The sequence below is a fragment of the Perognathus longimembris genome, chromosome 13, assembly GCF_023159225.1.
Source record: "Perognathus longimembris pacificus isolate PPM17 chromosome 13, ASM2315922v1, whole genome shotgun sequence".
NCBI lineage: Eukaryota > Metazoa > Chordata > Mammalia > Rodentia > Heteromyidae > Perognathus > Perognathus longimembris.
Window position 1 is genome coordinate 9,494,342 of NC_063173.1, and position 10,199 is coordinate 9,504,540.

The following is a 10,199-nucleotide window of genomic DNA, read 5'->3' on the forward strand; positions in this document are numbered from 1 at the left end:
TATGAACTCATGTTCTATTCTGAGCCTGCTTCATTTCACCTGTCACTCTTCTTGTCTTTATTCTTATTGTTTCCTTTGTGAGAAATGCTTTCCTGGCCCCGCTAAGCTAATCGGAACTCGACTATTATAGCAACATCAGCTTTTCCCAGTTTCAGGTACTTAAGAATTATTAGGAGTGGCTTCTTGTGGGTTTATTAATTAGGTCACTTGCCCATCAAGTGTTGTTCCTGAATTCCCTCCAGGTTCCTCTGCTTTGCTTCTGCTCACCTTGCAGTTACTCCAGTGTTCTTGTGTTTTAAAAGCACATGACAACCAACCCTGAGGAACTGAACGTGTGTGTCAGTTCATGACTTGGTGCCCATGCTGGGACTTCATCTTCTCATACCCCATGTTGAGAAGGATAGCTGGCGGCGGAGAGATAGGTCCTATGCAATAGCTATCAGTGTCAATCATACTCATAATTTCTTCTTGTTCTAAGCAAATCACGTAGATAGCAAATCTCCCTCTTTCAATACAAACGTGTGACAGAAACTTCAACTCTTCACTAGTACCATAGGTTATTTCAGACAGAACTACTTGAGTGTCTAATACAATCTTATGATTTGTAGAGATGGGGCTCAGTCTGAGTTCTTTAATTATCTGTAACTCAGTTTGGGACAAATCGGCCATTATATAGTAGGATTATAATTAGTGAAAGAAATCCCTTCTTGTGCATTTGTATAGGGAATATTAAGAGTGTGGCCTATAAATGTGCATATAAATCTAGGCAGTGGTTGTAAAACTGGGGTATGTACTCATAAATTTAAAGAAATACAAGTATGTAGGTCCATTATAGGTTTTATTCCTGAGCATCTCTACAATAAACCTAAGGAATCCATATTTTCCAGTTCACATTAGGGTTTCAGCCTGAAGATTACATTTGAGAACTAATTTACCACCATCATGTAAATCTTAACTGCATCCTACCAGCATATGAAACCCTTCCTAGTCAATGTTGTGTTATATAATTCTAGATACAAATCAAACCAACTAGATCTTGTCTTCAAACCATAATAGGAAGTGAAGCCTACAGTGTAAAGAAGCAATATAACAATGAAGGAAGCCATCAGAGCAGTCTCTGTGGCTGGCTTCAATTTGATCTTTCTGTCATTGTCACTTCTCACAATCAACAGTATGATTTTGGCAATAGGGACTATTCCCATGGAAACTGAGTTAACCTACTTTCTTAAGGAGCATTTCAGTTATTTTTCAGAAAGTGGCTTTATGAGGCATGATCTTTGTGAGCTTTCCCTTTCTCCCCAAGACAACAATAAGTCTGGCTGATTTTAAAATGAAATTTACTCTGTATTTCCCATTTTTCTTGCTCTGAAAATCAGTTCTGAGGTTCAACAAAACTCTACTGAAAAGGCCTGATCTAATTTCACTAATTTATTTTTACATTTAAAGTGGGAGAAAATTGAGGGAGAGGGTAACAGTGTTTGACAAGAAATGTACTCACTATCTTACATATGTAACTGTAACCACTCTGTACATCACCTTGATAATAAAAAAAAAGAAAAAGAGAATTGGATTAAATTTTAAAAAACTAAAGGAATCTATTTGTAACTATGGTGGACAAAGCTTGGCAGAGCCAGTTTAGCTAAAGCCTGGAAATTTCTCATCAGGCTTATTGTTGGTGGTGGTGGTAGTGTTCACTGCTAATAGGACATGTTATCCAGAGAAAATTTTACTTTCATTATAAACTTTGTGTCATTGAGGATAGACCCCTATGAATCTATTTGTCAGAATAAAAGCCCCTCCACTACTGGAATGTTTGGTCATATAAACCATATTTCTGAAGGGGACTGGCTTAGCATTCATGGGAATAGAGAAAGGAGAAGCCAGAAAATCTTTACTTATGTGAATTAGTCAAGGAATGAATACTGGGGAGAAATTACACTAACATTTCTAATTTTTTACTAAGTGCCTTCCCAATATTCCCTACAGTAAAAATTGAGAGCCACTTTCCTAGAAGCAGAAGTTATCTGTTCTATCTTCTCTTTCAAGAAATAAACTTGACAGATACTTACCTGGCAAGGGAGATACCACAATCACGAAGGTGGTTTTCCTAGCGGGAGGCTTACCCATTGCACTCCAGATGTAAAGACCCCTGAGATTTCCCCAAATCTCGACTGCATAATCTGTGCTAGTGGGGCCTGTCTTCACTCTCTCCCCTCACAAAATAAGACAATCCTTAGTTGCATTCCTCAGTAGATCTCAGCCTTTGTATTTTGCAAATCTGCCATTGATTGGAATTGTGCAAGAGACAAACGGTTTTATTTCGGTTGAGACATTCACATTCTTGACCTTATTCTGACACATTATTCTGATTTTTGTCATCTGCGTGAGCATCATAAATGATATTCGTATCTTAGATTCCAATGAGGTGTTTTTTTTGTTTTGTTTTGTTTTTTGAGTATGGGAATCACCGAGGGATTGACGTGGCCCAGATCGGAAACACATGCTCGTGCTTCTTGACGGGCCTTTTAGCCTCTCACAGACCACACGAGGGTGGTCGTCTAATGCCACTTTCTTTCTTCCTTTTTGATTTCCTACATATCTTCCTTTTTTAAAACTTTTTATTTATTTATTTTAAAATAATTATTTATTGTCAAAGTGATGTACAGAGGGGTTACAGTTTCATATGTTAGGCCATGGGTACATTTCTTGTACTGTTTGTTACCTCCTCCCTCATTCCCCCCTCCCCCTCTCTCTCTCCCTCTCCCTCTCCCCCCATGAGTTGTTCTGTTGGTTTTCACCAAATGAACTTGCAAGTGTTGCTTTTGGAGTCCTTTGTCTTTTTATCCTTTGTCTCTCGATTTTGGTATTCTCTTTCCCTTCCCTAGTTCTAATACCAGTAAATACAGTATCCAGGGTACTCAGATGAGATACAGTGATAGTGCAGGGACAACCACAGGAAGGGGATACAAGAGGATCATCTACAATAGAAGCTCCGGTTTCACATGATAATGCCACTTTCTGATGGGCGCCCACCCACCGAGGAGCTGATAGTGCCGATAAGGTTGATGGATCCTCCTCCCACCGGGGACACTTTAAAGTCGTGGACTGTTGTTTAGTCACTGCCCAAATCCGGCAGCAATCTCTTTCCCAAGGGAAAGTGGAAAACTGTCTCCAGAGGCTGCGGGGCCCAAAGGCAGCTGAGGTTCTCTGGGGGATGACGCACAGCCACCTGTGTTGGGGGGTGATAAGGATTTGCACTTTTGATCCCCTAGGAAAACAACGCAGGACTGAAGCCCTGACACCATCCTGATGGCATGAGATCACTCACCGGGAATGCCACTCATCTTCAAACGAGCAACAGTTCCAAGGTCAAAGCTGACACCCATCCCCATCTCCGTTTCACCACCACGCTAGCCAGCCACCCTGCGCAGACAGCTTCGCCTCTGTGACCCTGGCTCTCCTCAGTGGAGAGCAGATAACCTGCCCTGAGGGGTGATGGGAGGGTGGGAGGGAAGAGTCAGTGCTTCTACAAACATCTTCCATAGGCCAAGCTTCACCCTTCTCATCAGCAATTCCGGTAAACATTCAGACACCAACTACTAGAGGGTTGGCTCTCCCTGCAACTAGGATTATTTAATTATTGATGTTATTGTATATTAGAACCAATTTCTCCTGTATGCATTTCAAGGCATTCGTTACCAGCCCAATATGGAAAACAAAGAACAATCCAGTACCATGGACCGCTTCAAGGAAATAGCCCAGGCAATTAGTGCTGTCCGCATTCAGCACCATTTCACGGAAAAGATGTCTCCCTAATTAGTTCTCATGCAATTCTAAAGAGAAAAACACTGCAGAACAGAAGACTCACGAATACCTATGTTTCGCTCTTATCAGCAATAGTTTCCAAAGTTTGAAAATAGGGGTGCAAGAAAGAATATGACCTTATATTTTTCTCCAAATGAAAGAACTCCTTGTTGATTAGATCTACCAGTGAGTCCAGGAAAAAGTCAACAAACACGCGCTTTTCTCTCACCTTCCATTGTCTCTCTCCTGACTCAGGGGCTAAGGAGAACTGAATGCAGAGAACTCCATTGACCTTCTAAAGGACACATGCTCATGGCTCTGCCTAGCATAAATGATCTGCTTTCTTTCTGTACAAGTTTGTTCATTTCTTCTCATCTGTATGAACTGGGTCAAAATCATCTTCTTCAGACAGCTCTATTCCTAACTTTTACAGGTTGTACCATGCCTCCACATATGTGTAATAATAGCAAAGATAATATGTAATAACAGCAAAGATAATAACAATAATGAGGATGATGATCAACAACAATGACAATCAACTGTGCCCCATAACAATTCTAATAATGATAATTACTAGGTTTGAGTTGCTCCAATGTGGGAAGTTGTTTGCATATATTATGTGATACAATCCTCATAACATTTCTGTAACAAAGACATTGTCTCCAATCTTACAAAATAACCACACAAACGCTAATTAAACTACCCCATGTGTTAAAGTAGCTGTAGAATGGTATTCAGGTTTAAATTCAGGATATTTTCTGACTTCAAATTCAATATTCTTTTTTATATAATAAAGTTCTTCAAGATACAGAACTAATGTACATGTCACATAATGGGGTGGTTTTATGTGTGGGCTTACATTTGCTTTCCTGCTATTTGTGAAGTTAAAATATACCCTCCTTAAGGCAATTAGTATACTTATCTTCGGTATTTTCAGTACCTAATTGATTGAACATTAATATTCTATACATATACTAAATGTTTGGAAAAATGATTACACTTGATATTCCTGAGCCCAATTTCTAATGCTTAAACAGTGTAAAGAGTAAGAATGGCAGTGTACCAGGTGCTCAGAAAAAAAAGCATTTACCTCACGCATATTATACAGACTCCTCCAATTATAAATTCCACCAAAATTACTCTGATTTCCAACCAGGCATCTCTTGGAACACCCACATCTATTTTCTGTTCAGGGAGTCTTTGAGGGTTTTTCTTCCTTTGTTACTAGTCCAGGAGTTGGTTTTTTTTTTTTAATTTTTCTGCACTTGAAAGCCAAATATCTATTTTAAAAATCAGTAGAAGGTCTAACTTTGATAGAGGAACCTCTCAAACCCTCATCAATAACCAGGGACATTTGAATTTCTTTATCTGGTTGTTGGCAGCATAGCTGTGTTCAGTGTGGGAAAATTCATTGAAATGTACATTTATTTATTTTGGGGGGGGGTTGTAAGGTGGATGCATGCAGTTTTTTTTTTCTTATTTATTGTCAAAGTGATGTACAGAGAGGTTACAGTTTCATACGTTATGATTTGCATGATCTTTTGAAAACATTTTGTATTTCCTTTGGCCTCCTACCATAGCTTTTTTGAAAGGTCAAAATTCAAACGGGAACAAAACATGAAGTTTTGTTTTAATAAAGCCTGAAGTTTACTGTCAGCCTTCATAGATATGTTATCAGCAGTTTATCATATTTCAAAGGTAATTCTCAAACATCCTGGAATGTCTCTCCTTCCGGGAGAGATGCATGTGCCGTTCCAGTTCTTCTGTGTCCCTCTGCTGAGTCCGTGGCTCATTCCAAATGCTTTTCTCAGATTTATGTGATCCTTGTTACTTTCCTGTTTAATGCACTTGCATGAATTTTTGAAAAAAAAATATTGTAAAGGAGGTGCACAGAGGGATTGTATTTACATAAGTAAGGTCATGAGCACATTTCTTTTTGAACAGTGTTACCTCCCCCTCTTTTTCTCCCACTTGCCTCTGAATCTCCCCTCCCCCCCAGGTTGTATAGTTCATTTCCAACATACTGTCCAGTGAGTATCACAGCTGAATTGGTTCATCCTTTGTCCTCAGTGGAGGAACAGATCAGGAAGATGTGGTGTATTTATACAATGGAGTTCTGTGCTTCCATCAGAAAGAATGACATTGCCCCGTTAGTAAGGAAATGGAAAGACTTGGAAAAAATTGTATTAAGCGAAGTAAGCCAGACCAAACAGAACATAGGCTACATGGTTCCCCCTTCTGTAGCAAGTTAGAATATGACTCTAAATCTACAAGCACACTTCCACGAATTTATTTGACCATACGAAAAAGTTTAAACTTCTCAGAATGCAATTCAAAGCTTTCAAATATTTCATCAAATAAAAAAGAAAAAAAGGAAAGGAAAAGAAAGAAGAAAGGAAAGAAGAAATATTGAACCTATTTCAAGATGAAGTTTTATTCCTTCATGAATCCACTCACTCACTGACTAGTCATTATATACCAGGCATTGCAATATTACAAATGTATTAGGGATGGCCTAGTGCAAAATGAGAGGCCTTAGTTAAGGAAAAAATATTAACATTGGAAAGCAACAGCAGAGTGTAAAATGAAGGGTAAGATTAAAATGTGCAGGCACTGTATAACTCTGGATAAACCAAAGCATGCCATTGTGGGACTGGCTCAGATCTACTCTTTCCACATTTAGACTATGTTGGTTCATTCTGTCTAATGGGAAAGAGTGAAACTTTCGTTATCACGAAGCAAAGAAAAATTCTTGTATAAAACGATTGAGATCATTAGTAAAGACAGGTCTTAACTTGGGGTGGGTATCGAAAGAACCATTTCACTTTGTCCCACCTTCTTACCTGTCTTCATTGCCAAAGCACCAGACATTTAACAAACACTTCAAGAATGCAGACATTACAGAAAATAAAGAATCTGGGTGTTTTTTAGGAAGGAAAAACATAGGTGTAGACTTCTTGATTTTTCTGTCATACTTACCAGTGCAGAGAGGAAAACCAGACACCACTCAGTGTGGTCCATCACCCCTGTTCATTAAGCTGGGAGCTATGGGATTGGATCATTTCTCCACTGGTGGGCAATCTGAACAGGGTTGGGCTCTCCCTTTCCTTTCCTAGCTGAAAGTAGGTGCGATTTAAGGACTCTTAGAAGAACAGAGATTTCTGGGGCTGGGAATATGGCCTAGTGGTAGAGTGCTTGCCTCATATACATGAAGCCCTGGGTTCGATTCCTCAGCACCACATACATAAAAAAGGCCAGAAGTGGCGCTGTGGCTCAAGCACTGTGGCTCAAGTGGTAGAATGCTAGCCTTGAGCAAAAAGAAGCCAGGATCAGTGCTCAGGCCCTGAGTACAACAAGCCCCAGGTCTGGCAAAAAAAAGAAAAGGAAAGAAAGAAAGGAAGGAAGGAAGGAAGGAAGGAAGGAAGGAAGGAAGGAAGGAAGGAAGGAAGGAAGGAAGGAAGGAAGGAAGGAAGGAAGGAAGGAAGGAAGGAAGGAAAGAAGAACAGAGATTTCTGGAAATCACAATGGTCTGGTTCCTCATCCCTCACCGAGTACTTAAAAGTGTTTTTAAACTACAATCAAACTGATTTTCCTTTTTACACAGGTCTTCTTGTTGAATGTGCTACCCATGAGTTCAAAGAAATATACCACGATTTTTTTTTTTATTATCTAGGTTGGCAAATGGTTTGTTTCTAACAGGTAGTCAGTTGCAGAGATACAGAATTAGAATTTTGTTGCTTTAAAGATTCAAATATTTTTACAAGCATATTCATGAATAGTTAATAGTACAGGTTTTAAAATTTGTATCTATTTATTTATTTGCTGGTCCTGAGGCTTGGCTTTGGGGTCTGAGTGCTGTCCCCTGAGCTGGTTTGCTCAAGGCTAGTGTTTTACCATTTATATCAAGATTTTTAATCTGAACATTTTATATGTATTAAGTGTTTTCAACTGGAATTACAGACCAGTAACAAGAATTCATAAAAAAAGGAATATAGTTCTCATACTTTTAGAGTTTAGAATACAAGTGGTCAAATATGTCCTTATCACTGCAGCATTATAATACAGTGAAATATTTACGTTATTGTTTGTTTATGTGGTCAGAGGCCCAGGTACATACATATCTGAATGACTCCTTCTGCCATGTGATATTATCATTGTTTGATTCTCTACTTCAGTTGAGCTCTTTAGTGATAGGAACTATAATTTATATATCGTTTATCTGTGGTGCCTAACACACTCCATTTCAATGTCTATTTAACAAGGGTATTTACGTGAAGGAAAACAATAAAAATAAATAAGCTAGAGATGTTTAAATCACCTTGAACAGTCTGACATCCTGAGAAATACTGATCTGGGGGAGAAAGAATGCCTAGTCGTGGCTCTTCGACTAAGGCAGGTAGCAACATTTTGGCCAGACTTCACTGCCATGAAACTTCAATTTTCACTTCCTTACTATTGCCCTAAACCTCTAAATAATTAATAAATCTTAACATTTTGCTTGGCAAATATAGGTCCTCTCAGTCTTTACTATCACTATAAGGCTTGAAGAACTGTTCATCATTTCCTAAACCATTGAGATAACTATCTAATGAGTTTCCTTACCCTGGACTCCCTCAAACTCATTTGCCATGTTTGATCACATCTTTCTCTGTACAGTTTATTTGTGTATCTTAGGCTGGAGGAGTGTCAAGTGGTAGAATGCAGGCCCAGTTTAGACCCTGGCACTACCAAAAAAGTACATTTTTTCTTTTGTTGACTTTATTTTTATTGTCTTAGCAAAAAGTCTTGTTGTATCCAATGTTATGAAATTTTTCTCTTATATTTCCTTGTGAGAGTTTTATAGTCTCTGGTAAATCTTGAGTTAATTTTTGTGTATGATATATAGGATCCAGCTTTATTCTTTCATAGGCGAATAGCCAGTTTTTCCAACACTATTTGAGAAAGACTCTCTTTTCTCCATTGTGTAGTCTTGGCACTTTTGCTTAAAAAACATTTGAAAATATACCCAGGGTTAATTTCTATGCTCTTCTATCGATATATATGTATATTCAGTCTATACCTGTACATATATATGGTTATATCTGTCCAAATAGTTGTATCCATTCATATATATCTACCTAGATATATGTATCCATATATATATAGATAGATCTAAAGTATCTGTATCTATATATTCATATATATGTACATTAAGTCATTTCATATATCTGTATCTATATTTTATGAGATATCTATCATCTGTCATTGATCTATCATCTGAGATCTACTTCTCATCTCTCTATAGCTATTTATTATGCAGACATAAATGTATAAGTATGTAGATATATTATGCATAAATGTATTAATTTACCTATCACACCATATCTATGAAATGAGATAATACATGTAAATTGTTCAATATTGGGAGGAAACTAACCCTAATCCTAGATACACTGGATCTTTGCATTGAAGCAATTAAATATCTCTGATAACAAATGAGACCAAGTGAGACTTTTGGAATTACCCCCAGTTACCAGTATATTAAGTCATTCCAATTTCTGTAGAAGAAATGTGCTCGTTCCCCAACACTATCGAGCTTATTTTGGAGGGTTCATGAAGTTCATCAGCAAGGTTTACTTAGAGACCAGGCTGGATTTGTTTAAAAGGAATGATGAAAGTGACCCCAATAACTAATGGGCATGAATGGCTCTAGTGGGAGCTAGGGAGAAAGGCAGCTTGGCTGATGGATGGGGTGGCGGCTTAACTGAAGGCCATAAGCCATTCCTGCCCATATCAGCTATGAGTCACACACAGCACCAGTGGGGAAGGGCACTTTAAAAGAGCTCTTTTCTTGGCATCAAATTCAGAATGCAGACTGGGAGATGGATAAAAGGTGTGGGAGTACTAGTTGCAATGTTTATTCACAGTGCCGATGGAGGAAATTGGCCTCAGTACTAACCAGGCTCCTTAGGGCTTTTGTTTGGAGAGAAAGAACAGGGAGGCAAAATCTCCTTCACTTTTTCCTTTCAAGTAAGCAGTGGATAACTTGGGTGACTATTTTGGTTCAGTTCTCCTTTTTTCCTGACTTTAAATTCTATTTATTTTATTTATTTAGCTCTGTTTTATTTTGTATCAATACTGGGGCTTGAACTCAGGGTCGCAGTCCCCCGGTCTCTTAGCTTTTTTTTCTTTTCTACACTGACATTCTACAACTTGAGCCACACCTCCACTTCCAGTTTTTTGTTGGTTAATTGGAGATAGTCTCATGGGCTTTCTTGCCTGGGCTGGCTTTGAACCCTGATCATCCTGCCTAATTATGATGACAAGCATGAGCCACTGATGCTTGGAAATTTATTATTTTAAAATGAAAAGCACATTGTAATGAAGAATAGCCATAATGAGAGCACGGACTAGGT

At 38.4% G+C, this 10,199-nt stretch overlaps 1 pseudogene; it reads left to right on the top strand.

Annotated features, from left to right (window-relative positions):
• The first annotated feature begins 2,061 nt into the window (after nt 1-2,061).
• On the top strand, nt 2,062-2,216 carry LOC125362771 (annotated as a pseudogene).
• Nucleotides 2,217-10,199: the final 7,983 nt, after the last annotated feature.